This window comes from Oryctolagus cuniculus, chromosome 5 (assembly GCF_051225735.1).
Source record: "Oryctolagus cuniculus isolate XC-2025 breed Fujian yellow rabbit chromosome 5, ASM5122573v1, whole genome shotgun sequence".
Lineage (NCBI taxonomy): Eukaryota > Metazoa > Chordata > Mammalia > Lagomorpha > Leporidae > Oryctolagus > Oryctolagus cuniculus.
Window position 1 is genome coordinate 170,280,671 of NC_142871.1, and position 25,684 is coordinate 170,306,354.

The window sequence follows — 25,684 nt, forward strand, 5'->3', positions numbered from 1 at the left end:
ATTAGTGTATCAAAATGTTGCTTCAACTTCTTTAACATCTTTCAAATTTAGCAACACTTTATTTTCTGTAGCACTCCTTCTTTTGTTCACTATACTTCTCTTTTGATAAGTATCAATTCTTGTTCCAGTTGTCATATTTTTGATGCATACACCTTAGTTTTTCAGAGTTGTCTTTGAAAATCATAAACTGATCCTGTAATTTCACTCCCTACAATGGTTTTTTTGAGTTCTCAATAGCAAGACAAACTGCATCACTTTTGGAGACAGAATTCTAATATTCAAAGCTTAATTGGATGAAGCTTAATTGCCTCTAGGGTCAAGTCTCGGATCTGAAAATCAGATGTGTGTGCTGAAGGAAGCCAGGGCGTGTTCTACAGGATCAGGAGCAGTGCTCTGCTGGGTCCTTGTGACAGGGCTCAGTTCCCACTGAGTTATTCAGGGGCCTCTGGTGGAAGCCTGGACGTTGAGATTTCTCAGGGGAATTAAGAGAAGAGGCTTGACAAGGTAATGTTGTATGCTGTCATGTGGTGAGGGTGACTTGTGAGTTAGGAGTCCTCAAAACTGACTGCAGGCAGTAAAGCGGGTTGAAACTTCATTGGTAAGAAAGGAGGAATCACTCACTCACAGCTGCAGTGTGACCTTGTAGAAAGAGTGATCTCAGGTAGCTTTGCAGTCAGCACCACCTGCGTCTGTTCTTCAACCTGCATGATGCCAGGGCTGCTTTGATCTTTGTTGGGCCTGGATAGGACTACTAACCTCTGCAATCTCTCTTCTCAGTTAGGACTTACATCAAACTATAGTCAGTTTCCCCAAATAAAACAAGCTGGGATGCTTGATGCAATCCCCAGGTCTGGCATCAGTTCTATACATATGAGCACCTTCTACAAACTTCCCCACCTGCCACCTATCCATTGTTGAAGGCCACTGGTAGCACAAACTGTATGAACTTGGGCTTGTGCCAAGGTATGGCATCAGAGAGCCTAGTGACTTCAGGAATAGCAGTTACCACCTCTCAACTTTTGTCCACCTGACCCCACCAAATGGGGCGTATAATGCCACACAAATGCATTAACACAAAGCATTGCATGCTGTGAAATGCATAGCTCACAGTGACATAAATGTCAGTCATTAACAGCAAGAACTAGAGTATTAACTAATAGGTTTGTAATAAGAAATTATGAAATGCTTAGCAGTGACCTGGATTCCATCAAAAATGAATGTCCTACGCACTCCTTAGTGCCAGATGTCCTTCACAGATATTTTCCTGTTTTTTTTTTTTTTTTCAATCTTACCTAAGTCTAGGGTTTCCCATTTTCTGGTCCTTATTTTACCTTCCCTAAATTCTAAATCAGATTTGAGACCAGCTTCTGACCCGCCTACATCACAACCCTTTCTTTTTGGCTGAGTCAAATGAACAGTTTCAGAGAAAGGAAAGGTAAGTCCTTTTCCAGATGGTTTTGGAATCATCATTGGAACTATTTAAAAAGATGTGCTTATTATCTAACACCAGCATAGGCAGGTAAATTTCTCAGCCAGAATGTGATCAATGCTCTCTGCTACATAACAGCAAGGCAAATTTACACTGGGTTACTTCAGATTACGTCAACTCATAGCCTGGCCAAAAAAAAAAAAAAATTTTTTTTTTCTAAGAAGCAGTCAGAATTTTTAATCATAATTGTTAACAGTTGCTTCATCAGCTGGTGTATGTGAATGAAGCTGGCTTACACATATGGAATAGTATAAAACAGACTTTAAGGATGGATGTAGAAAGAAAACCTTCAAGGTAAACACTCACACACCAGCATACACTGAGAAATTAATGACTGAATGGGTGAAGACAAAGTTGGCTCATGTGCAAAATCACACATGCACCCAAAGTAAGGTGAACAAATTTGGGAAAGCTGATAATGCCCAGAGTCATAGTGCAGGTGAACGTGGCCCTGACACAGACTTTTTCCTAGAGACCTGAAAAGCTCCTGTGCCATTCTGGACCAAAGCAAGGAGGGCTCCCCATGCATGACCCACCCCAGAGCTCTCTCACTGTCTGAACGCGGGGACGAGGATGCTCCGCATTCTGGGCTGCGTCTGGGCAGCGGGTCCCCATCACCATTCTGCCCCAGGCACACACCTTTGGAGGCCAGGAGAGTGGAGGTCCTCGGCTCACAGACTCACATCCATCCCTTGATTAGTCAGAGAGAAGCAGACTTACGCTGTGGAGGGGACTGTGAATGGACAACAGGCAAAGCAAAGCATGTCAGGGCTCCACACTGTGGCAGCCAGGGTGCAGTCCAGGGCTCAGTCGTCACTCAGCAAGGGAGGCTCCCAGGCTCTGTTTGTCCCTCCTGGATCTGCTGAGTTCATGGCTGACACAGACCTTCTACTCCAATTGATCTCTATCAGGGAAAAGCAAACCCTGTTCAGGTCTCAGTCCCTAAAGTGTCCCTCTCCTGCTCCCTCCTCAATTACGACACTTGTTTGGCTCAGACGTTGTCTTGCTCTTAATTAGAGTGTAATTATTTTAATGGAAGGATGCACAGTGAGAAAGGGAACAACTAGCCAAACTTTTATGTCTTCCAGTCTGCTCTTCACATTCCCAAGTTTGCAGAGCTCTGAGCCAGGATGGGGTCCAGCCTCTGAGATGCAGGATGAGTCACTTCCCTTTCTCCTCAAGGCTTCTTTGCACCCAGGGATGTCATAAGTGATGACCAGTGCTGGAGACTCTGCTTTCTGTGGACCTGCACAAGACAAGGGTCACCTTGATGCACCTGTTCACGTTGCAGGTTCAAGGTCTTTACCACAAGCAATTGGTTTATTCCTTGACTATTAACAGCAGATGGGACTCCGAAACCAGAAGGAACACCCCCACCATGCCCCTTTTAGAGACCAATTCTACCCTTTCAGGTCAATGGCATTACTTTGATACATATACACCCAGGATCGATCCTTTCATCTTTTATTATTTGTCAACTCGAGAGAAACTTTCCATCCCTGATGCTAAAGAATACAAATAAGTGTGGGTCCCTGGCTGAGAACAGAAGTGAGAATACTGCTGTTTTTCTTCTTCCTTCCTTCTTTCCTTCCTTCCTTCCTTCCTTTCTTTACCACTGTTTTTCAAGCTGCAGGAGTAATACTGGGCTGGTGTGAGAGACAGGCTTCTGGGCCTTGGTCTTCCCTTCATTTCCTGTGTGACTGCATCCTCATTACCATTAGGTAATACCTGGCACTCAATAGATGCTAAAAGTATTGTACTATAAAGGAAAGAATGTTGAGATAATTATGGTTTTCCATTCCTGATTGTGAAAGAAGCAATCCAGGCACAGGTGGTAAAGTTGCCCAAAGACACAGAGAGCTACCCTCCCCTCCCTCCACTCTGGCCCAGCCAGGAATCACAGGAGTGCACGTGTGAATCCTAGAGCTGCTACCATGGGGAGATGCTGGAGGTATTTCCAGGCCTGGGTTTGAGTCTGCGTGAATTACTTCATCACTGCCCAGGTTTTGATGGAGCCATGGATGTAACTGTGCTCTGTGGCTCTGTGCCTATTGTTTCAAGTGTCCTAGTCCAGTCTCTCCTTAGTTCCTTGTCTGCCTTGACAAAGTGAGTCCTTCAGTCTCAGTGGGTCTCATGTCTCTCACAGTCCCTGTGCCCCCACCCCCCCATCTCCAAGTGTGTGTCCTTTAGCCTCTCCTTCTGATTGGTTGATTTCATTTTATTTGAAAGGGTCAGAGAGAGAGAGACAGAGACAAAGACAGACTGATTTTTCTATTGTTGGCTTGCATTCCCAATCCCACGATGACCAGAGTTGAACAGACTGAAGCCAGGAGCTAGGAACTCAACCTTGCTCTCATCATGGGTGGCAAGGACCCAACCCCTTGAGTGATCTTCCACTGCCCCCCACGTGCATTATTAGGAACCAGGACTTGGACCTAGGCACTCTGATTTGCAATGCAGCTGTCTCAAGCAGCATCTTAGCTACTGCACCAAATGTCCACCTGCAGCCTTTTCTTCTGACAGATGGAATTACACCGTGATGTCAGCTCTGAGATCTATATGTGGATCCTAGGCATTTTGTGGGGAGCAGCCCGGACTGGACTGAGTTACTGGAATTAAGACTTATTCTAAGCCGGCGCCGTGGCTCAATAGGCTAATCCTCCACCTTGCGGCGCCGGCACACCGGGTTCTAGACCCGGTGGGGGCGCCGGATTCTGTCCCGGTCGCCCCTCTTCCAGGCCAGCTCTCTGCTATGGCCAGGGAGTGCAGTGGAGGATGGCCCAGGTGCTTGGGCCCTGCACCCCATGGGAGACCAGGAAAAGCACCTGGCTCCTGGCTCCTGCCAGGATCAGCGCGGTGCGCCGGCTGCAGCGGCGGCCATTGGAGGGTGAACCAACGGCAAAGGAAGACCTTTCTCTCTCTGTCTCTCTCTCACTGTCCACTCTGCCTGTCAAAAAAAAAAAAAAAAAAAAAGACTTATTCTATGCATCTGCTCTCCCACAATATGGCGCTGGGAGAGAAGTAAACAGCTTCCGCACAGCTGCCTCCAGTTCAGCTAATAAACTGTAGGACTTGCTCCTGATTGGAGGAGAGCAGCGTACTCGGCGTGTGGGCAGCCGAGTTGGGATTGGCGGAGGAGGACTATAAAGGAGGAGAGAGACGGCATGCACCGGGAACATCTATGAGGAACATCTATGGGGAACATCTAAGGGGAACATCTAGCTGAAGGAACACCTGTGCAGCCCCCAAGAAAGCCGGCCTGCGGTGTGCCGCTCCCCTGCGGAAGTGGGGAATGTGGCCAGGGGGAACTGCCCTTCCACGGAGGTGGAAGGGATAGTAGCCAACCCGGGAAGAACCAGCAGCAAACCCGGGGAGGGCCGAGCAGACGAAAGAACAGCGCAGGGTCCTGTGTCGTTCCTCCACGAAGAGGGGGAGCGACATAATGGTGCCGTGACTCGGATATGAAGCCTAGGCAGGGTTCAGTGTTGCTCCTCCACGAAGAGGGGGAGCGACACATTTCTGTCTGGGTCACAGTGGGTAGGGGACATCAGTCCCTTGGCCAATCTATTGCTGTGCTTTCTCTTATATAAAATGACCGTGAAAAACAGGCTCATCTCAATGAATCTTTGTGAATATTCTGGAAGAAACTGTAGATGGACAGCAAAGGAATGTTTACTCTGTATGATCAGAGTTAAATACATATCTTTCCTAATGTCAAAGGAAAGCAGGACTTGGTGGCACAGGGAGATGTCCATACCTGCATTTCCTGAGAATGGAACTGTGTGACTCATCACTTCTAGCAGATCTGAGTCACTGTTAAGGTTTGGATGTAGAATGTCTGCCCAAGGCCCATATGTTAAAGGTTTAGTCCCCAAAGCCTTATGTTAATGGTATTAAGAGGGTGGAAATTACTCCAGTATGTTATCTGAACATGGAGCCTTTGGGAAGTAATTGGATTGGATTGGATCCTTGGGGTGGAGTCCTCATGATCCCACTCACTCTTATCATGTGATGCTCTTCCCAGGCCTGGGACTCTGCCAGCATGAACACCATCACCTGAGGCCAAATCTGGGGCTGCCCAGCCTTGGAGGCATAATTAATGAGAACTCTAAAAGAACCCTCCTAAAATGTAAATATCTGGCTACCTTGCAGAACCATTTAAGGTTTCCTTATGGGGACACTCCTTGGGATGCCTGCAACTCATATTGAAGTGCCTGGGTAAGAGTCTGGTTCTGATTCCAGCTTCCTGCTAATGTGCAGAAGATATTGGTTCATGCACTTAGGCCCCTGCCACTCACATCAGATACTTGGACTGGGTTCCAGGCTTCTGGCTTCAGCTGGTCCCAGCCCTGGCATTTGGGGAGTGAACCACTGTGTGGAAGATCTCTCTCTCTCTTTCTCTCTCTCTCTCTCTTTCTCTTTCAAAAATGAATGAATGAATAAATAAATAAATAAATAAATAAAAAATGTTAAGACCAAGCTTCATTATGACAAACACTTATTGAAAGTCAATTATGTGTCTGTTCTGGTGCCATACATGAACTAGAATACAAATAATTGTAATTATAAACAACTCAGGGCTGGCACTGTGGCTCACTTGGTTAATCCTCCGCCTGTGGCAGTGGCATCCCATATGGGCACTGGGTTCTAGTCCCAGCTGCTCCTCTTCCAGTCCAGCTCTCTGCTGTGGCCCAGGAGGGCAGTGGAGGATGGCCCAAGTGCTTGGGCCCCTGCACCCACATGGTGAAGTACCTGGCCATTTTGGGGGTGAATCAATGGAAGGAAGACCTTTCTCTCTCTCACTGTCTAACTCTATCTGTCAAATTAAAAAAAAAAAAAGGTTCTTTTTCCACTTGTTTTTTTTTTTTTTTTTTTACTACAGGAAAAGTAGAAATACCGTGTTTTGGATTTTTGCCATTCTAGCTGGGGTATAATGGTAGCTCATTGTTTCGATTTGCAGTTCCTTAAGACATTTGACAGTGAGCATCTTTTCATATGTTTATTTGCCAGATATATATCTTCTTTCATGATGAGGTATTCAGATCTTTTGCTTTTTTAATAATTTGCTTAATTATAAAAAAAGGCAGAGAGATGGACAGATACAGACACACACACACAAAGAGGGAGAGGGAGAGAGCTAAAGCAAGCTCACACCCACTGGTTTACTCCACTCTTCTAAAGGCCTGCAATGGCTGGGCCGGGCCAGCATTGAGGTGGGTCCCAGGAATTTCAGTCTAGGTCTCTGGTGTGGGTAGCATGAACCCAGTTACTTGGCGCCTCACCGCAGCCCTCCAAGGTCTGCATCAACAAGAAGCTGGAGACAGGAGCCAGGCACTGGACCCAGATACTCCTATATGGGACACAGCATCCCAACCAACCACTTGACCACTAGGCTGAACTCACATTTTTGCTTGCTTTTTTTTTTTTTTCTGGGTTGCTCATTTCTTACTGATGACAGTTTTTGGAAACCTGAGGAATTGGTCCATATCATCTAGGTTGTCAGATTTATATGTGGAAAGTTGACCATAGTGTAGAAGGCTGAGTGGTGATAGCATCTGTTTCATTGGAATTGGTAATTGGTGACTTCTTATTAGAGTGTCAGCTTTACTGATCTTTTTAGAAACCAACATCTTGTTTCATTAATGTTCTCTATTTTATTCTCCAATTGCATTAATATGTATTCTTGATTACTTGTTTGCTTCTGGTTTTTATTTTTGGATTTATTTCACTTTGTTTTCAGTTTTTTAAAGTTGGAGAAAGTGGAGCAATGATGTAAGACATGTATTTTTTACTAATGTAGTCATTTGCTACTACAAATTTCCCTGTAGAACTGCTTTAACTGCATTCCATTAACTTTATTATGTTGTATTTTAATTCAGCCCAATGTATTTCATTTCTCTTGATACTTTGACCTGTAGATTATTCAGAAGTGTAATAATGTGTAGCATTAAATGGATGCAGAAGAAGAAAGGTCTAGAAGCAATGCTCAACACTTCCCCAAAGGAAAAAACAAAGCAAAGCAAAAAGAAGCAGAAGGAAAGAAGTCATAAGTAGAAAGTCAGAAATGGGTGAAATTTTGAACAGAAAACAACAGAGAAAACAAATGAAACAAAAAAAGTGCTAGAAGTTACTTGTATCAAGAGTGAAGGAGGGAACACCAGTGCTGTGTCCATAGACATCCCAGGGATAGGGAGGAAACACTATGAGCAGTGCAAACAGGTGGCCTTTGTGGGGCAGGACAGGAACCAAGAGCTGGAGCCAAAGGACCACTGTGCTACAAAAAGCCCCTGAGTCCTCGAGGAGAGTTCAAGCCACATCCAAGACCACAGCTCCACATCAGCTGCTACATGAAGAGGTCTCACAGATGGGCAGTTGCTCCCTTGCTTCCCGGGAGCAGATGTGGCATGAGGGACTCCATTTTGTAAAGAGAACTTTCCCAGGATGCAGAGGATAGAGAAAAATAATATACAGATGAGTAGTGGAATAAGGGGAAAATTGGCAAAATCAAAAGTCAAATTAAAAAGACAAAAAAGAAATAATGAACTCAATTATGGAAAAACACAAATTATAGAGATGTTGGGGAAAGCCCCATGTGTGAGTACTGATATAACCACATGCTGCAATCTAGCATTCTCCAAGAGACACTCAACCCAGGAGCAAGCCTGGAGCTGGACAAAACTGGATTCATTAGTCCAGTGATGGAAGGAGGACACTCAGAAGGAACGCTGGAGGGGAGTGCAGCCTGTGCTCCTGCTGGGGGGCTCTGGGGAAAGCAGGTGTCTGCCCTGGGTTGGCTGAAGTTTCTGAGACTGGGTTAGCAACTAAAACAAGGACTGAGCACAGTCAGTCCAGGGCAGAGTGGCATCAGGGCATCTGTGGTGACAAATGAGACTGCACAGATGACTGGGGGAGAACTTCCTGGGTGGGATAGGACAGGGTGGCCTCTGAGGGGGTTCCTAGCAGCTGCTGGGCCTGGGAGAGATGCCTCCTGCTGGCCTGACCTGCCTTTGTCCCCAGCCTGACCAGTGATGGGGCTGCTTTCTTTGCTTTTTCAGTGTCAGTCTTGGGATGTTGGAACTTTTGAGGCATCAAACATTGATATAATTCTGCCTGAAATTAACTAATTGAATTTTGCAGTCATCAGTCTACTGCTGAGAGAATACTGAAACAGTCAGTAACATTCCCAGATCCCAGAATGCACCACTGATGGACACAGACAGGACATTCCGGACCAGATCAAGATTCTCAGCTGTCTGTGCCCACTAAAATGAACAAATATGAAGTCCTGTCATTTGCCTTTTTCGAGAGATCTATCCAACCCGTTATGACTGGTTAGGTGAAAGGAAAATTATGGAATGGTTTCCATTGGCTAATAATAAATTAAAAATAATGTTGCAGAATCTAAAGTATTTAACCTGAATAGTTAAGACACAAAAGCATGACTATGACCAGAGGTGCTTTGTACATAGGGATAAAAGTGATGATGCATAAAACAATTCTCAACCTTATACACATTTAAAAGCTTCAAATATAAAGAAAAATACATAGAACTACATGGGGGAATTTACATACTCATCATCATAAAATTTCAATTTTTTTCACTTAGTGATAGATGAATCACACCAAAAATAAGCAAAGATGATTAGAACAGCATAACTAATACTTTCAACCTATATTGAATTTTATATCCTCAAATTAAAGGGTAGCTGTGTTAGGAAGGTTTACAGACATTATAGGCCATAAAATATGTCTCAGAAAGCGTTTTAATGGTATAATTACAAGCACATTACAAGAAAAAAATAGTAATATCAAAATATCTTAAAAATTAGTATTTTCCTGCTCTATTTTAGTTTCACTACACAAACATGCATTTCATTTAGCTTTGTTTGAAACCCTATTAAAATAGTATCAGAACTTACATAACTCAAATGCAGTTATAAATATTCCATAGTAGAACTATATTACAATGTCTTTATTCATTCTTGTATCAACTTCAGTTGACATTATTTCTAGTTCCTTTTGTTCTAAAAGCAGTTCTATCAGCGTGTCTCCTGTACCACTGTGCAGGAGTTAGCTCTGGGGTGGTTTCCACACTAAGCGTGCATCAGCCTCACCTGGAGGCCCGGTCGGCACAGGCTGCCCATCCCACCTGAGCTCTGAGGTGGCCGTAGAATTTCCAGTTTTAGCAAGTTACTAGGTAATGCTAATGGCTCTGAAACCAGGACCACCCTTTGAAAGCCAGTGTGCTCAGGTTCTCATAGTAGAATATTAAGGTATATGATAGTAGTGTTGTGATTAGGACCAGGAGGATTCTGGGCTCAGCAAATGAGGGCCCAGCAGGGAGAGGGCAGAGCCAGCCCCAGGGGTCCACAGCGTGCACTAGGAGCCTTTTCCCCTGGCAGAGCCAAACTCCTGACACTGACATGTTGACAGCAGTGAGAGTGTCCCTGAGCGCTGGGACTCAGGGAAGGATAAAGAGGCCTGGCTGTGCTGCTCTCCACAGCTCCCGCCAGAGCCCCTGCACACTGCTCAGGTGAGTGATGCTGAGTGCCAGGGGGGCTGCCCCAGGCAGGGCTGGTCAGGGGCAGGTGGGGAGAGGGAGGGTCTCAGCTCCCCTGTGCCTGTGGAAGAGGAAGGTGTGAGGACCCAGGGAGAGGATGGGGATCCCTTCCCAATGCACCCAGCAGTGTCTGCTTGTCTGGCCCTGGAGGGAGCCGCTGTGCAGCAGCACCACTGATGCTCTGAGCCCAGGGCTGCTGGGTTTCCCAGGCGTGAGGGAGGCTGGGGGCATCAGGCAGCAGTGGGCTTTCAGCCTGCAGTGGGGAGCTCTTCACCCAGGCTCCCTGCCTTTGTGTACTCTCCTTCCCAGCACTGGGATTTTTGTTGTTGCTTTAACTCAAGTGTGTCTTCCCTCTGCTGTCCTTCAGTCTTTTCAGAATATGGTCCTCTTGCGTTTGCTAAGATTTAGTATCCTAAGAATTTTTTTTTTATTTTTTTATTTTTATTTTATTTATTTATTTTATTTATTTTTTTTTGACAGGCAGAGTGGACAGTGAGAGAGAGAGACAGAGAGAAAGGTCTTCCTTTTTTGCCTTTGGTTCACCCTCCAATGGCCGCCGCGGCTGGCGAGCTGCAGCCGGGGCACCGCGCTGATCCGATGGGGAGCCAGGATCCAAGTGCTTTTCCTGGTCTCCCATGGGGTGCAGGGCCCAAGCACTTGGGCCATCCTCCACTGCACTCCCTGGCCATAGCAGAGAGCTGGCCTGGAAGAGGGGCAACCGGGACAGAATCCGGCGCCCCGACCGGGACTAGAACCCGGTGTGCCGGCGCCGCAAGGTGGAGGATTAGCCTATTGAGCCACGGCGCCAGCCCAAGATTTAGTATCCTAAGAATTTTGAAATTTGTTTTGCATTTTCCATGGAACTAACACCCCAACTTGAAACCACAGTACAGAATGCTTTTATTGAGAATTATGGAGACATTGGAAAAAGAACAGGTGCAAAGAGCACGTAAGAATAATACCTATCATTGCCCTTTAGAAATTATTCCTGAGGGTTAGCAGGCACAGAGGTGAATACCCCTACATCGGTGCATTTATCCCCACTGTAGACGGGTCCAGGACAAAGCACTACCTGGCTTTTACAGATGAGAGTATTGGGTCTTACAGAGGCGGCATGCACACAGAAGTCAGGGAACCAGGATCTGAAGCTCAGAGAAGCTGATTGTGAAGCCAGGTTTATGGCTTTTTGCCCTGTCACACTTCCCAGACCCAATGGCACAGAATTCACATCTTGTTCTCTGAGGGCCAGCAGCTCAGTCAGGGTGGGAAGTAGAAATGGGTGAGTTCACTTGGAGGAAAGATCAGAGGAGAAATGAAGGGTCACCACAAAGATTTTATGTGTGGGGAGCAAAGAGTGTTTGGAAGGAAAAATAAGTCACCAGAGTGAATCAATATATTCCTTATGAACATTTTCTGTGTCTTAACCAAACTACCAAAACCAACCCAGCATCTTCCACCATTTACTGCTCAGAGCTGTTGTTGCTGCTGTGACTTCTCAGTCACTGAACCATTTTTGGAGCCTACAGAAGAGGAGGGTATTCTAGAAGATGTGGTTGTGGGTCATGCTGTTCCCTTCTTAACATGGAAAGGCAGAGTCCCAGGGAACAAAGCACAGGGTCCCCAAAGTGAGGAACTGGTACCTGGCAGACCAAGGGTGCATACTCGGGCTCAGCTAAGGGCACTGTGCTGGTGCTCCTGTTGTCAGTCTCTCTCTCAGAGTGTCGAGGGCACTGGGCCGTCAGGCTTGCCAGGGATAAAGACCTTGGAAACACTGGTACATCAGACAGGACAAATCTCAGGGTTGTGTTCATGAAGGAAATTTTATTCTTGTTGCCAGCTGTCCGTTTCCCTGGCTGCCAACCCCAGCAGATCTTCAATTTTTATTTTCAGTGCTGGGCAGTCAAATGGCCCAGAGGCAGTTTAGAGCACAAAGCTGTCAGACCAGGAGCACCCTATTGCTGTAGGCAGTCTGCACCTTTGAGTGGAACAAGATGTGTGGCCTACTCTTCTCTTCACCTCCATGCAGCTGGCAAGACCAGGACACTGTTCTGTCACACTGCTGAGTCTCCCTCTGTCACTCCTGCAAGGTCTTTGTAGACATTGGGGCGGGGCACTCCCAGCTGCAGCTCCCTCCAGGTAGGCGGCCCCTCTCCCTGTGCACGGATTCTGCTGCTCCACCTTCATGTTGCGGACTCTCACCAGGGCTGCCTTCAGCACAGGAGACCACTGATATCCCTGCTGCATAGACCAGCACGCTAACACCTTTACTTCCAGTTACACCCCTTTCCTCTGCTCTGAATGCCCCCTGACCAGGGTCCTGGGTGCAAGACACAAGACAGGTGTCTGATGTCTTAGCAGGGTTGCCCAGAGGCCCCTCATTAAGTTTGAAATTAGGACAAGAGACCTTCTTCACTGCTCTCACCTGACAGCCTTCAAAAGAAAGCTCTCTCCAGCAATTTGTAGGCTCCCAGGGTCCAAGCACTGTAAGACTGAGTCTGCCCAAGTGGGAATCAGATGATTGGCATGCGTCTGTGTGCCCTGATGGCTCAGCCAAAGCTTAAACCTTGAGGTTCTTTTTTAAAGGGGGATTTTGATTATTTATCTCTTCTTTTGAATGTTTTAAACTGACATAAATAAGCAAGTATGGGTTAAGCAAGCATGATGTGATGCTTTGAAGTCTGTGGACGTTGTGGAATGACTAAATCTGGCTAATTAACATGCGCATTACCTCACACCGTGAAGTAGTCACAAGATGCTGTGAGGTGTTTGAACACCAGTCCGAAGTGCCAGAGAACAGATAAAAGGGGAACACTAGTGGCCGCCGTTTGGCTAGTGGTTAAGATGCTGCTGGGATATAGGCCTCCCACGGCAGAGTGCTAGGGTTGGAGTCCTGGCTCTGCTCCTGATTCCAGCCTCCTGCTGATGTGCACCCTGGGAGGCAGCAGTAACGCTTAAGGAGCTGGGTCCCTGCCACACACCTGGAGAGATCCAGATTAAGTTCCAGTCTCCCTTATAAAGAGAATTGAAAATGAATCTTAGGCCGGCGCCGCAGCTCACTAGGCTAATCCTCCGCCTAGCGGCGCCGGCACACCGGCTTCTAGTCCCGGTCGGGGCGCCGGATTCTGTCCCGGTTGCCCCTCTTCCAGGCCAGCTCTCTGCTGTGGCCAGGGAGTGCAGTGGAGGATGGCCCAGCACCTGGCTCCTGGCTCCTGCCATCGGATCAGCGCGGTGCGCCAGCCGCAGTGCGCCGGCCGCGGCGGCCATTGGAGGGTGAACCAATGGCAAAGGAACACCTTTCTCTCTGTCTCTCTCTCTCTCTCACTGTCCACTCTGCCTGTCAAAAAAAAAAAAAAAAAAAGAAAAAGAAAAAAAGAAAAGAAAATGAATCTTGATGTGAATGGAATGGGAGAGGGAGTGGGGGATGGGAGAGGTGCGAGTGGGAGGGAAGTTATGTTGGGGGGAAAGCCATTGTAATCCATAAACTGCACTTTGGAAATTTATATTTACTAAATAAAAGTTAAAAAAAAAAAAAAGGCTTCCATAGCCTTGGCAGCATGACAAGAGCCTCGGGTGATTACTGACGTCATCAATAAGAGTGTCAATTGTTAAATCAACAACAGGAGTCACTGTGCACTTGCTCCCCATGTAGGATCTCTGTCCTTAACGTGTTGAGCTATGCAAATTAATGGTAAAACTAGTCTTCAAAGAGTACTTTATACTTTGTGTGTCTGTGTGGGTGCAAACTGTTGAAATCATTACTTAGTAAATACTAAGTTGATCTTCTGTATATAAAGATAATTGAAAAAGAAAAGAAAAAAAAAAGTTCCAATCTCCCAGCCCACTCCTGGCTGTTGCAGGCATTTGGAGAATGAGCCAGTGGGTAGGAAATCTCTTTTTTCTGTTTCTCTCTGTGTCTCTCTACCTTAAAAACAACACACATACACGATTATATCCAGCTGATGTCAGAGGAAGCATCAGAAGGAAGATGGCATGAATGAGTGAATGATATTTATTTTTCTCTTTTTTAAAAAGATTTCATCATTTTAAATGAAAGGCAGAGTTACAGAAACAAGGGGAGAGAGAGAGAGAGAGAGAGAAAGAGGAATCAATCTTCTATTGGTTCACTCCCCAAGTGGCCACAATGGTCAGAGCTGGGCCAGACCAAAGCCAAGAGCCAGGAGCTTCATCTGGGTCTCACACATGGGTGCAGGGGCCCAGGTACTTTAACCATTCTCTGCTACTTTCCCTGTTGCATTAGCAAGGAGCTAGATTGGAAATGGAGCAGACAGGACTTGAACTGGCACCCACATAGAATGCCAGAATTGCTGGCAGCAGCTTAACCCTCTAGGTCACAATGCTGGGCCCCACAAATGGTATTTCAAAGATAATTGAAAGTTAACTTGATTAAAAGAAAAAAAAAGATAAAAAAGCTGAATTCTAAACAAAGAGACCATCATTCTCTGACATATGAACCAGAACAGTATATTTAAAACTGAAAATAATTTACTGTGCTTCAAGAATAAAATACTAATACAGCCAAGAGAACCATTTAAAGTGTTAGCGCTACAGTGTGAGCAGCAAGCTAAGAGAAATTGGAGGTTGAAGAGAGCCCAGTACACAGCTGCTGTCCACAACTCTTGTGCTACTCGGGGGGCTGCAATGACCTGCATCTATTTCCCTTCCCTGGGCCTCTCCTTGGCAACTCCAAGGAGAGGCATTCATCTCTCCCCACCCCTCACAGGCTGCACCTTCAGATATTCATGAAGCCTTTCCTTTTGTGGTCACCAAGTGCCAGATGGTTTGGAAACCAACAACTAACTAGGAGGTGGTCAGTGCCCGGAGACAGTAAGTGCGGGTCAGAGTTTGTTGTGCTTCTGTGGCAGCACACGCGACTACTGGCGCTGGTGTCGTGAAAGGCTTGCCCACGTTCAAACCCGGCTGTGGGATGTGAAGACACTGGGCCCCCTGTCTAATGTGCCGTCAACAGGGGTGTGCAGCTAGGACATCGAGGTCTTAGATTCACAAGGGAAAAGAATCTCCTCAAGTAGTTCCTCCTCTATTGGCTCCTAACTTCATCTCTGTCACTCATCTGTGCATTTACAGACATCAGCCCACACCCACTTGCTTATTTGTTTATAAACTTTTATTGAATACCAGAATTACCAGGCACAGAGCCAGGTAATTTAGAGCCTCGATGAAAAGTGAAATCATTCCTGAGTTCCACAGTCAAGTGAAAGAAGAAAAACAAGACAGTGATGGCACAGTCCAGCGAGTTCAGTGAGGCCTTATTGGGCAATGAAGGAATGGGCATAAGTTATGGAAAAGACTGTGGCAGCATGAGAGAGGTTGCATAGGGTGCTTGTCCCTATCCCTGTGGATAAGACGAGTGTCCAGATTCAATTTGTTTGCAGGAATTTAACACACATCAGCAGTGCAGAATAAGTTTGATAAGAAAGCAGAGGCTACAGTTGAAAACTTCAGATGCCAAGAAGACAAATGATGAATGGAAAGCTATTGAAGGCCATGAGAAATGAACTCAGATAAGCAGAGTTCTGTCTCAAACTCTCAGGAGCAGTATGTGGGAAAACCTGGAGGGAGAGTGATGATTCAGGAAAGTGGTTCACCAATTTAGTGTGGACATGAAGATAATGTTTCTGGCTGAGAAGGTGGTAAAGAGGAGACAATGTTCAGAGATAGCATCAGCAGGACATTGGTCCTGACTGGGTTGCTTTGAGCAGATTCTGAAAATGGGATTTGGATTCACATGCCTATTGAGGGAGTTACAGTCAATGCAGTGTAAGAAGGCAGGCAATGTTAGCTCCCAGGTAGCAAACGTTATCAGTTGCCTCCAGGCTGTGAGACCAGGGAGTGTCTGCATAACCCAGGGACCCACAGAGAAGGCAGAGGGCAGCTTCTCCTCCCACGTCAGTCAGGAACTGGCCCAGGTTATCTGGATAAGGAGAGATTTTCCCCTTCGAGGTTGGGTGGGGTTTTGTCCCTTTGGACAGTTCTGCAGAGAAGGTACCAGCTGTGAACCGCCTCCAGTCACACTGAGCACACTCTGGAGCAGAGGCTACTAGCGTGCTCTGGAAGGGGCACTCGCCGTGCTCACAGCAAGGCAGAGCTGCCTGGACGCGGGGAGGGAGAGGATTACAGGGCAGGGAAGGGCACGTTTCAAGAAATTTAAGGCAGGATTGTTGGGGTGGATATTGCCACGTATATGTACTGTGGATATATGAAGGTGATGTTGATGGGCTCAGCTGGACAGTGAGAGAAGATAGAGAATGGGCTGGGCATGTGGATTTTAGATCCACCATCTCCTATAAATCAGGGAGGCAGAAACACAAAAGACACAGAAGCAGGGACAGTTGAGAGGAAATGTACGTGTTCACCCGTATGCATTTATGCACCATACTATTCACGCTGTTCTTTTCATTTTGGAAAACCAGAAAGAAACCACACCTGACACATGTCACCTTTGGCTCATTTGTCTTTCCCAAATGATTTGGAGTAGCAAAATAATTTGGAGTAACTTCATCAAGAGAGTGATCTTCCTTTCTCTCACTGGACCTGGAATTGGAGGGAATTTCTTTTTGATTGTGAAGCACGTGCACGTGTTTGTCATGGGTCCCAAGAAAAAGGCCACAGATGTTATTCTCATCCACTTGGCTTTTAGTAACATAATGACATTTTGCGCCAGAGTAATCCCAGATATATTATCAGCTTTTTGTCTCAGTAGCTTCCTGGGTGACATTGGTTGCAAAACTGTGATTTACCTGAACAGGGTGGCTCGGAGCCTCTCCATCTGCACCACCTGCCTCCTCAGTGTAGTCCAGGCCATCACTGTCAGTCCCAGGACCACCTGGTGGAGAAAGCTCAAACCCCGCAGTGCACAGCAGCTTCTTCCCTACCTCCTCCTCTTCTGGGTCTTTAGTCTTCTCATAAGCTCTAACCTGCTCCACTACATCACAGCAGTCAACAGCGTGAACAGGTCTGGAGTTAGAATGTATGCTGAATATTGCTACATGCTACCAGCTGGGCGAATAGTCAGGTGGCTTTTCCTCTCCCTCATGGCCCTTCGGGACCTCACCTTTCAGAGTGTCATGGGCTGGAGCAGTGGGCACATGGCTCTCCGTCTGTACAAACATCACAAGCGCGTCCTCTACCTCCAGAGCTCCAGGACTGCAAAACATTCCAGCCCAGAGATCAGAGCTACTCAGAGCACTCTCGTTCTCATGACCTGTTTCCTCTTCTCCTATTGGACAGATTTCATTTTCTCCTTCTACATAGGGTCCACCTTGACTGGGAATTCTACCATATTAAATATTAAAATACTTCTAGAACTCAGTTATGCCAGTGTCAGTCCCTTCATCCTGATCAGCAAAGATATCCACCTGGTTAACTGCTGGCACATTCACTGAGATGTTGGAAAAACTACTTTCTACATTAAGTCCTCTGGTAATGCAAGGTATCATTTAGCAACACTTTTGTCCAGCACAATTAGGCATGTAGAATCGTGTCCTAGGAAAGCAAGCACCAAAGCAAAACTAGATCTAAGGAGGGTAAACGCCTGGAGAGAAAACTTCAGACTACAGCACAAATGTGACTAGAGGGAATAATGCTGGAACAACCTAGGCTACCTGCAGCCTAATTCAAGTTCAGCCATCGGTGAAAACATGGGTTTCCAGGAACTTTGTCATCTTGGCCTCAGCACAACATGAACACAGCAAAGCATTTCTGAATGAGTCAGCAGCTGTGCCTGGCCAAGCACTGTTGCAGTTTTTGTGGTTTAGGAGGCATGTTCACATTGCTGTCCGTGTGGGCTTATTTTATTTTCTGTTATTTTCATTTGTTTTTACGATGGACTTTGTTATTAGGCAGTCTAATCTGGTTCAGGGCTCAAGGAAGTTCTAAAGACATAATTCTTGCAAGTTTTTTTTGGTTATTGCTCTGAAAAGTCATTTGTCTTCATGCTTACACAATGATTGATAAGTACCTATCTTCTGTCTGATTATGGAGGAAAAGGAGTGAGCCAAGGCAGAAAGAAGAAACATCCAGGTTAGGAAGCAAACTCTGTCCTGTTTTCACCCGACATTTATTCCACTTTTATTGGCAAATAGACAAGACTTGGCCACCCATATTCCTCCCCCTCCTTTGGGCTTCTCATGTAGGAAAGGACAGGCACAGTCACTGGCCTGGATCACTGTGGGGGCTGAGACATTGCAGGATGCCCTGGGGACCCGATGAGCAGGCATGGCCAAATGAGGCAAACTTTAAGAAGGAGAAGAAGAAGAAAAAAAAAAAAGAGGGTGGGAATTTTACTGCTTCTAGTTCTGAATTACAAAGCTTGACTTCTGAGGCTCCTTTGTATTGGGGAACATCCAACAAAACTGGCCTAAGTAATCATGCCACCGAATCAGCAAAATTTCACCTTTGACAACAGTTGCTGGTGAGGCTGTAGGTGTCAGGGACTCTCACACATTGTGACTGATGAGACCTTCAGCTAATCATTGTAAGCAATAAAAACAATTTGGCAATAAAAACAGGAATGTGTGTACACTTTGACTCAGTGATCTGATTTTGTTCAGAAATGAATACCATGGAGGTCGGCGCTGGCTGGAGTAGGATAAGCCTCCTCCTGCAGCACTGGCATACCATATGGGCGCCAGTTTGAGTCCCAGCTGCTGTTCTTCTGATCTAGCTCTCTGCTTATGGCCTGAGAGAGCAGTGGAGGATGGCCCAATTGTGTGGGCCCATGCACCCTCGTGGAAAACATGGAGAAGCTGCTGGCTTCTGGCTTCTGGCTTCTGATCGGCCCAGCTCTGGCCATTGTGGCCATCTGAGGAGTGAACCAGCAGATAGAAGACCTCTCTCTCTCTCTCCCTCTCTCTGTCCATAGCTCTACCCATCAAGTAAAATAAATAAATCTAAGGAAGGAAGGAAGGAAGGAAGGAAGAGAAAGGAAGGAAGGAAGGAAGGAAAGAAGGAAGGAAGGAAGGAAGGAAGACCATGGCTACACCCACACAAGAAGTGATGTGTGTCCAAAAGGTATATTCCAGTGTCACTCGTGATCTCAGTGCCTGGACACAGCACACACACACTGCCCTGTAGGAGACTGGGTTCGCTGCATCAGGGTGCATCACAGAGTGGAGCGCTCTGTAGCCTTAGGGAGAACATGAAGTCCTCAACTTGCCAATATGGCAGCACTTGCCACCAAAAGGAACACACTTACAGATCAAGCCACCGAGACAAGCTGAGACTTTAGAATCATATAAATATTTTACATAACCAAAAAGTCCAGTGAAACTCCTACACTAATATAAGAAGAAAAGAAACCTAATTTGATAGCAGTCTGGCACAGTTATTTCAAGTGATTTTTAAGCATAGTGTTTGGATCATAAGTTCCTAATGGGATATAGTCTAAGGATAAAAGGAATCATGAAATAATTTTAAACTGGTAATATATCATTATTTTGATACATACAATAAATCAAAGAAGTAATTATGCTAATGTAATGATGTTCAGTGTAAGCAAAGACGTGTAAATGTAAAAGATATTTTTAAAAACTCTGTAGTCTTTAATTTCAACTAGAAAAATTGATATGATCTCATGATGCATCCTTATCTTTCTGAAAGAATCCATACCCATTCCACCTGTGGAAACCTAAAACAGGCATCCCCCAAGCAAGGACACATAGTGCCCAGATTCAGTTCTGAACTTCCATTCCCATGAGCACCATTAGGTTTCACTGGGAGAAATGGCTACTTCCAGGTCTGGGGCAGGAAACAGAGGAGCTGAGCTGTCTGTGGCATTTGAGAGCCAGGAAATCAACGTCGGCTGAGGTCTTGTCAAGATGGCGGAGGTGCCACCCAAGAGGAACCAACACGGGGCCATTTAGCATTGCGCTGTGCACACTTTATATTTCAGGACAACTAAATGTGTGGTGATAGAATTCTCTTCCAGGGAAGCACTGCAGCAAACCAGTAAGGAGTGACAACTTTAGAACAACACCACTCGGCAAGACCCTACACACCCACAGCAACCTCCGCATCGGCTTGCCCTTCACTGCAGGGGGACACATGCTTCTTTCCAGGAGCGGGCCCTAGACCAGGGGAAAAGCATAGCAAGGAGATGACACTTCATTTATTTTTTTAAAAGACTAGTGTCTTTTCATTTATTTGAAGAGACAGAGACAGAGAGCACTTCCATCCCCAAACTTCCACAAGAGTCACATCTTGGCCAGGCTGAAGCCGGGAGCCAGGAGCTCTATCAGGGTCTCTCATGTGGGTGCAGGGGCCCAGTCATCCACTCCTTCCCCAGGAGCACCAGCAGGGAGCCGGATCTGAAGCACTCGGATGTGGGACACTGGTGTTGCAGGCAGTGTCTAAACCCACTGTGCCACAACACTGGGCCCAGAGGTGGCATCTTAAACCAACAGAACACGTGTTTTAAAGATCAGTTGGAAAAATCTTTCTGCTCCTGGTGGTCAACATTACTGACAGTTCATCATGAATCAAACTTGTCTCTCTGAGCTGTTCGTAAATATTTATATGAACAAATGCAGCTCACTAGGTGTGGAGTCCATACTGACTCCCTGAACACGGCAACCTGAGTCCAGTGGGCAGCTGCAGCAAACGGAAGGGTGTCAGACACAGATGCCTCTGCCTGGGGAGGGCAGCTCTGTCAGTTCCTGTGGGACGAACCCCAGTGGGCCTGGGGGGGCAGGGGTGGAGCACACACTGGCTCCACCCACTACTCTGCAAGCTTCAGAAGCCAACGAAGATGCCCATGGCGAAGTTTAGAATTTGGAGAAACTATAAACAATTTTAACAGCAGCACCACCGATGCACTGAGCCCAGGACTGCTGGGTTTCCCAGGCGTGAGGGAGGCTGGGGGCATCAGGCAGCAGTGGGCTTTCAGCCTGCAGTGGGGAGCTCTTCCCCCAGGCTCCCTGCTTTGTGCACTCTCCCTCCCGGCACTGGGATTTTTTGTTTGCTCTCTCCACTGGTGAGATTTCCTTCATTTTGACGGTTGAATGAGAGTGCATTTTTATCCATTCATCTGTCAGCGACACTGAACTTGTCTCCCTCCCTTGAGTATTGTGAACAACGCTGCATGAGAAATACTCTTTGATATACTGATTTCATTTCCTTTGGATGTGAACCCATAAGTGGAATTTCTACCTATTGGTAAGAAATGGTAGTGTTATTTTAACCTTTCTGAGGAACTTCCATATATTGTTTTCCAGAATGCTGTACCCATTTACAATCTCAACCGTGTGTAATGGTTCCTTTTCTGGGTGTCCTCACCAACACTTGTTATCATTTGATTCTTTCAATAATAGTCATTCTAAAAGGTATGAAGGGATAGCTCATTGTGGATTTGTGGGTAAAGAATAATCTCTTTAATGCATGCTGTTGGGAAAACTGGGTATGACATGTAAGAGTGAAACTGCACTCTTACCATATACCACACCTAAAACAGACCTGACCCACAAAAATCCTAGAAGAAAACATAGCAAAATCTCTCTGCAATGATATTACAGATATACCACCAACACTACAGACAATGAGAAATGGGACTCTATCTGACTGAAAAGTTTCTGTACATTAAAGGAAACAACCGACAGTATGAAAAAGCAATATAAGTAATGAGGGAAAATATCTGTACACCATATAACGGACTAACATCCAAATAGATGAGGGGTCAGCACTGTGGCTCATTTGGTTAATCCTCTGCCTGCGAGGGGGCATCCCATAGGTGTGCCAGTTCTAGTCCTGCTTGCTCCTCTTCCAGTCCAGCTCTCTGCTGTGGCCCGGGAGGGCAGTGGAGGATGGTCCAAGTGCTTGGGCCCCTGCACCCGCATGGGAGACCAGGAGGAAGCACCTGGCTCCTGGCTCCTGGCTTTGGATCGGCGTAGCTCAGACCGTAGCAGCCATTTATTTGGGGGGTGAACCAATGGAAGGAAGACCTTTCTCTCTGTCTCTCTCTCACTAACTCTGTCAAATAAAAAAAAAAAAAAAAGAACACACCCACAATTCCATGTAAAAGTGGGCAAAGTGCCTGAGTAGACATTTTTCCAAAGAAGAAATATGAATGCATTTCAGGCATATAAACATGTTTGGCTTTCTTTGAAAGGAGAGGTTACAAAACAATTTTTAGTAAATAAAAGTGTTACTAGAAAAACTAAAATTTTGGCCAAAACTCAAGTACCAATCATTCTCCTACAAATACAGGCCTCCAATTTCTATCTATAGCTAGGAGGTCTCAAATGACTATATCTATATACCCGTAATCTACATCTATTACCTAACATATACTATGTTGATGTATAAATAAAAATACTAAAATAATTGTGAAAGCAGAGTTCCTCTCAACAATAGAGAATCTTGATTATTCAGCCATTAGTGAGGGCATCAGAAACAGAAACATGTATTTGTAAACAAAATTGTGTTACTTTTCAATATTTCACAGTGTATACATATATCAAAACATACTGTATGCTGTAAATATGTACAATTTTTACTTTTCCCACTATACCCCAATTTAAAAAAACATCAGCTGTAAACATAATCCATAGAGTTCCAAGTGCATGGCCAATTAATTCTGAAAACAAACTGTTCTAAATAGAGAAATGGCTCCAATAGGTGTGAGTGTGACCACTCCCTAGGAAGCTAACAAAACCATGGAAGAACTGTGGTTTAACTGGAAAAGCAGCTACGGCTTTCCCCATGGTAGTTACACAGGTAAACGCAGGATGCATGAAAACAGTCAAGGGGAAAGCATCGACGGTAGAGTGAGCTCTGCCATCGCACCTACCCCGACATTTCACAGCATTAGTAAACCCCTGTATCCGCCCCGCAGAAACGCGAGAGTGCCTACTCCTGCGTCACAGCGTTTCACCTCACTCCCCACAGGATGGGAGTGCAGCCGTTCGGATTACTGTCGCCATCCACTGCCCTCGTCAGGGTCTCTGTCGCGGCGGGGGATCCGCCTGGACGTCATGGCCCTTGCAGGAGTGTGACAAACACCGAGAAAGGAGCTACGTGGAGTGAAATCGGGGTGACAGCGGCAAGATGTCCTCGGACGTCTGCCAAATCAAGGCCCTGGGCACAAGCTCAGGCCTGGTTACAAAACGGGAGAGAGGGGGTGGAAGGGGGAAGCGGCCCAGGCAGGAGGACCGGACCCAGGTGGCCACAGAACCAGAGGGAGCGCACGCTGCAGCCGCCTGCCAGCCCTAAAAGCAGGACGCCGACGAGGGTGGGATTCGAACCCACGCGTGCAGAGCACAATGGATTAGCAGTCCATCGCCTTAACCACTCGGCCACCTCGTCCCCGCGCAGGGCTGCTCTCGAAGGCTTGCCTGTCACAGTGCCCGCGCCGCGGCGCCGAGCGTGTCAGGGCCGGAAGACGCTCAGCCGGGAGGCTGGAGCCGAGGGCGGCTCGCCCGCGCCCGCGGACTACCTGGCCGACACGGTGTCGCCCCCTCGGGCATCGGGAGCCCAGGAGGCTCCTGGCACAGCCGTCCACCAGCGTGGACCCTGTGGCGCGGGAGGAGCCGTCGGAGAACCCGGAGAGCTCCACTCTCCGCGGCCGCCGTGGCTCCGGGGCTGCCCCGGCGGCGTCGGCGTGGGAGGAACACCGGACTCCGAGTCGCTGGACGCCTGCGTCGCTGGCGTGGTTTTCCAGAGGACGGGTCGCCTCGCTGTCGCTCGACGTCCCAGGAGCGAGGAAGTGAGGAGTAGGGTGACTTCAGCTGCTCCGGGGGCTGCGGGGTCACCGGTTTGCTCAGGGTAGGCAGGGAGCGCGCAGGTGTTCATCCACTCGCAGTGCACCCCGGGAAGGAAGGTGAGGCCGCAGGTGCATCTCCCAGAGCGGATTTTCCAGAGGCCATCTAGGCCGAGGCTGTTCCAGGGAGGCCCCGGGCGCAGAGGGGTCCTCAGCAGTTCACGCTCTGTCTTCGGTGCCCCCACCAGGGGCGCCATCTCGGTCAGGGATTGCTGTATTCTAAAATATTACTTAGAAATGTTTTCCAACAAAAGCTGCAAGAATATTATAGCGCCAGGAACATCGGTTTCCCATACTGTTAGTATTTTACTCCATTTTCTATATATTTGGTGGTCTGTTTATGTATTTATAAATGGGAATATTAGTATTTGTGCGTTTACCTTTATCTCTACATCTGTATATATGCGTGTAAGCGTTTCTCTGTGTGTGTATGTATATATGCACAGGTACTGAAGCCCAGTGTGTTGTAATTCATCATGACCTTAATTATTTTGATACTGGACAGTCTTATCTTTCATCCTTGGAAGCCCCTTTAAGCTGGATCTGTGTCCTGAGACAAGTCTCCAATGCTCCTTCTGCTCCCTTGCCTGCGTATGTGCTTTCTTTTAGCGCTTCTGAGCTTTCTGATGCGCAAGATTTCTCTGCATTTCTTATGCCCCTCCTGCTCCGCTTCTGGAATCAGCGGCTTCTCTGGGGAGTACCGGCTTCTTTCCACGGGAAACGAATGTATCAGAGACCAAGGTTCAAGTGCTAAGTGTGCTCCTTGCTTGTAGGCTGGCATCTTTCCCTCCTGACTGGGCTAGTATAATAAATGCACACGTTGCATGTCCATCCACAGGCACACAGATCCATAGACACACGCTCACGTAAACCCATTGTATGAGAACCGTGGCCTCACCCCGTACCAAGATGAGACTCATCCCCACAGCTCCTCTTCTGCCGCTTAGCGCATTTCTCCTTCCTCAGTGAGGATCCTGGCTCCCCAGACCCAACACATTTACTCATTTGATCCAGCGTAGGACACATCTAAAATTAGCCCAGAATCGCTTTATAACCACACTACCAAAAACCACTGAAATATCCTGGAATCGCTTTATAACCACACTACCAAATACCTGTGAAGTATTTCAGGAATTGTGTGCAGGTCTTCAATTTACCACCCCTTGCCCAAGATTGAGAGTATCTATCAGATTAGATTATGCTCATAAAGCACTTGAATTCTATCTTATGATTTCCCTTCAAACTCCCTTCTCAAAACGTTGAGTATGTAAACAGTTTTAAACTTAATTTGAACAAAACTTTAAATAATCCCTTTATGAGAAAATTTGCATGAGTTTTCCTCCTGAATTGTCTGCAAACATTGCACTCCCTGGCCCACCGATTACCCACGACCACCCCTGTTCTTCCCAGCACGCTGTCACTACTCGGCCATGGGTGCATAGTGTTCCCAGGAGGAGTGCACAGACACAAGAGAGGCTGAAGCGTGTGTTCGTTATTTCTGTGTTTAGGGGCCTCACTAACTGTATCAGCGACTTAGAATCAGATCACACGTGTAAACTCTCAGTGACTTGAGCAGGCTGTGCCGCCCTCGGACTCTGGGATCCCCACCCACACAACCCCCAGCCCTCCCAGCATGAGTTCGCTATTCTCAGTGCTTGCAGAAGCGGCTCTTCCAGGCCCAGGTTTCTCCCCATGTACATAGAGGTGCTGTTTTAGCATTTCTATACTCGCCACCTAGGAAATATGCCATTAGTGGTGATGTCACTTCAGGGGCAGAGGTAATGAAGGCACAGCTCTGGGAGCGGAGAGTTGTTCTGTAAGGCTTGTCCTTTCTACATTTATTTCT

General features: G+C 46.8%; 1 long non-coding RNA gene, 1 other non-coding gene and 1 pseudogene across 2 annotated transcripts in view; 2 read left to right on the forward strand and 1 right to left on the reverse strand.

Annotated features, from left to right (window-relative positions):
* The window catches only part of LOC103345140 (uncharacterized), a 297,246-nt gene that overhangs the window by 239,291 nt on the left and 32,271 nt on the right, over nt 1-25,684 (forward strand). The window lies entirely within an intron of this gene.
* Nucleotides 16,550-17,305, forward strand: ORYCUNV1R-PS1549 (vomeronasal 1 receptor oryCunV1R-ps1549 pseudogene; annotated as a pseudogene).
* On the reverse strand, nt 23,303-23,384 carry TRNAS-GCU (transfer RNA serine (anticodon GCU)). The gene has a single exon. It is a non-coding gene; the product is annotated as a tRNA-Ser (tRNA).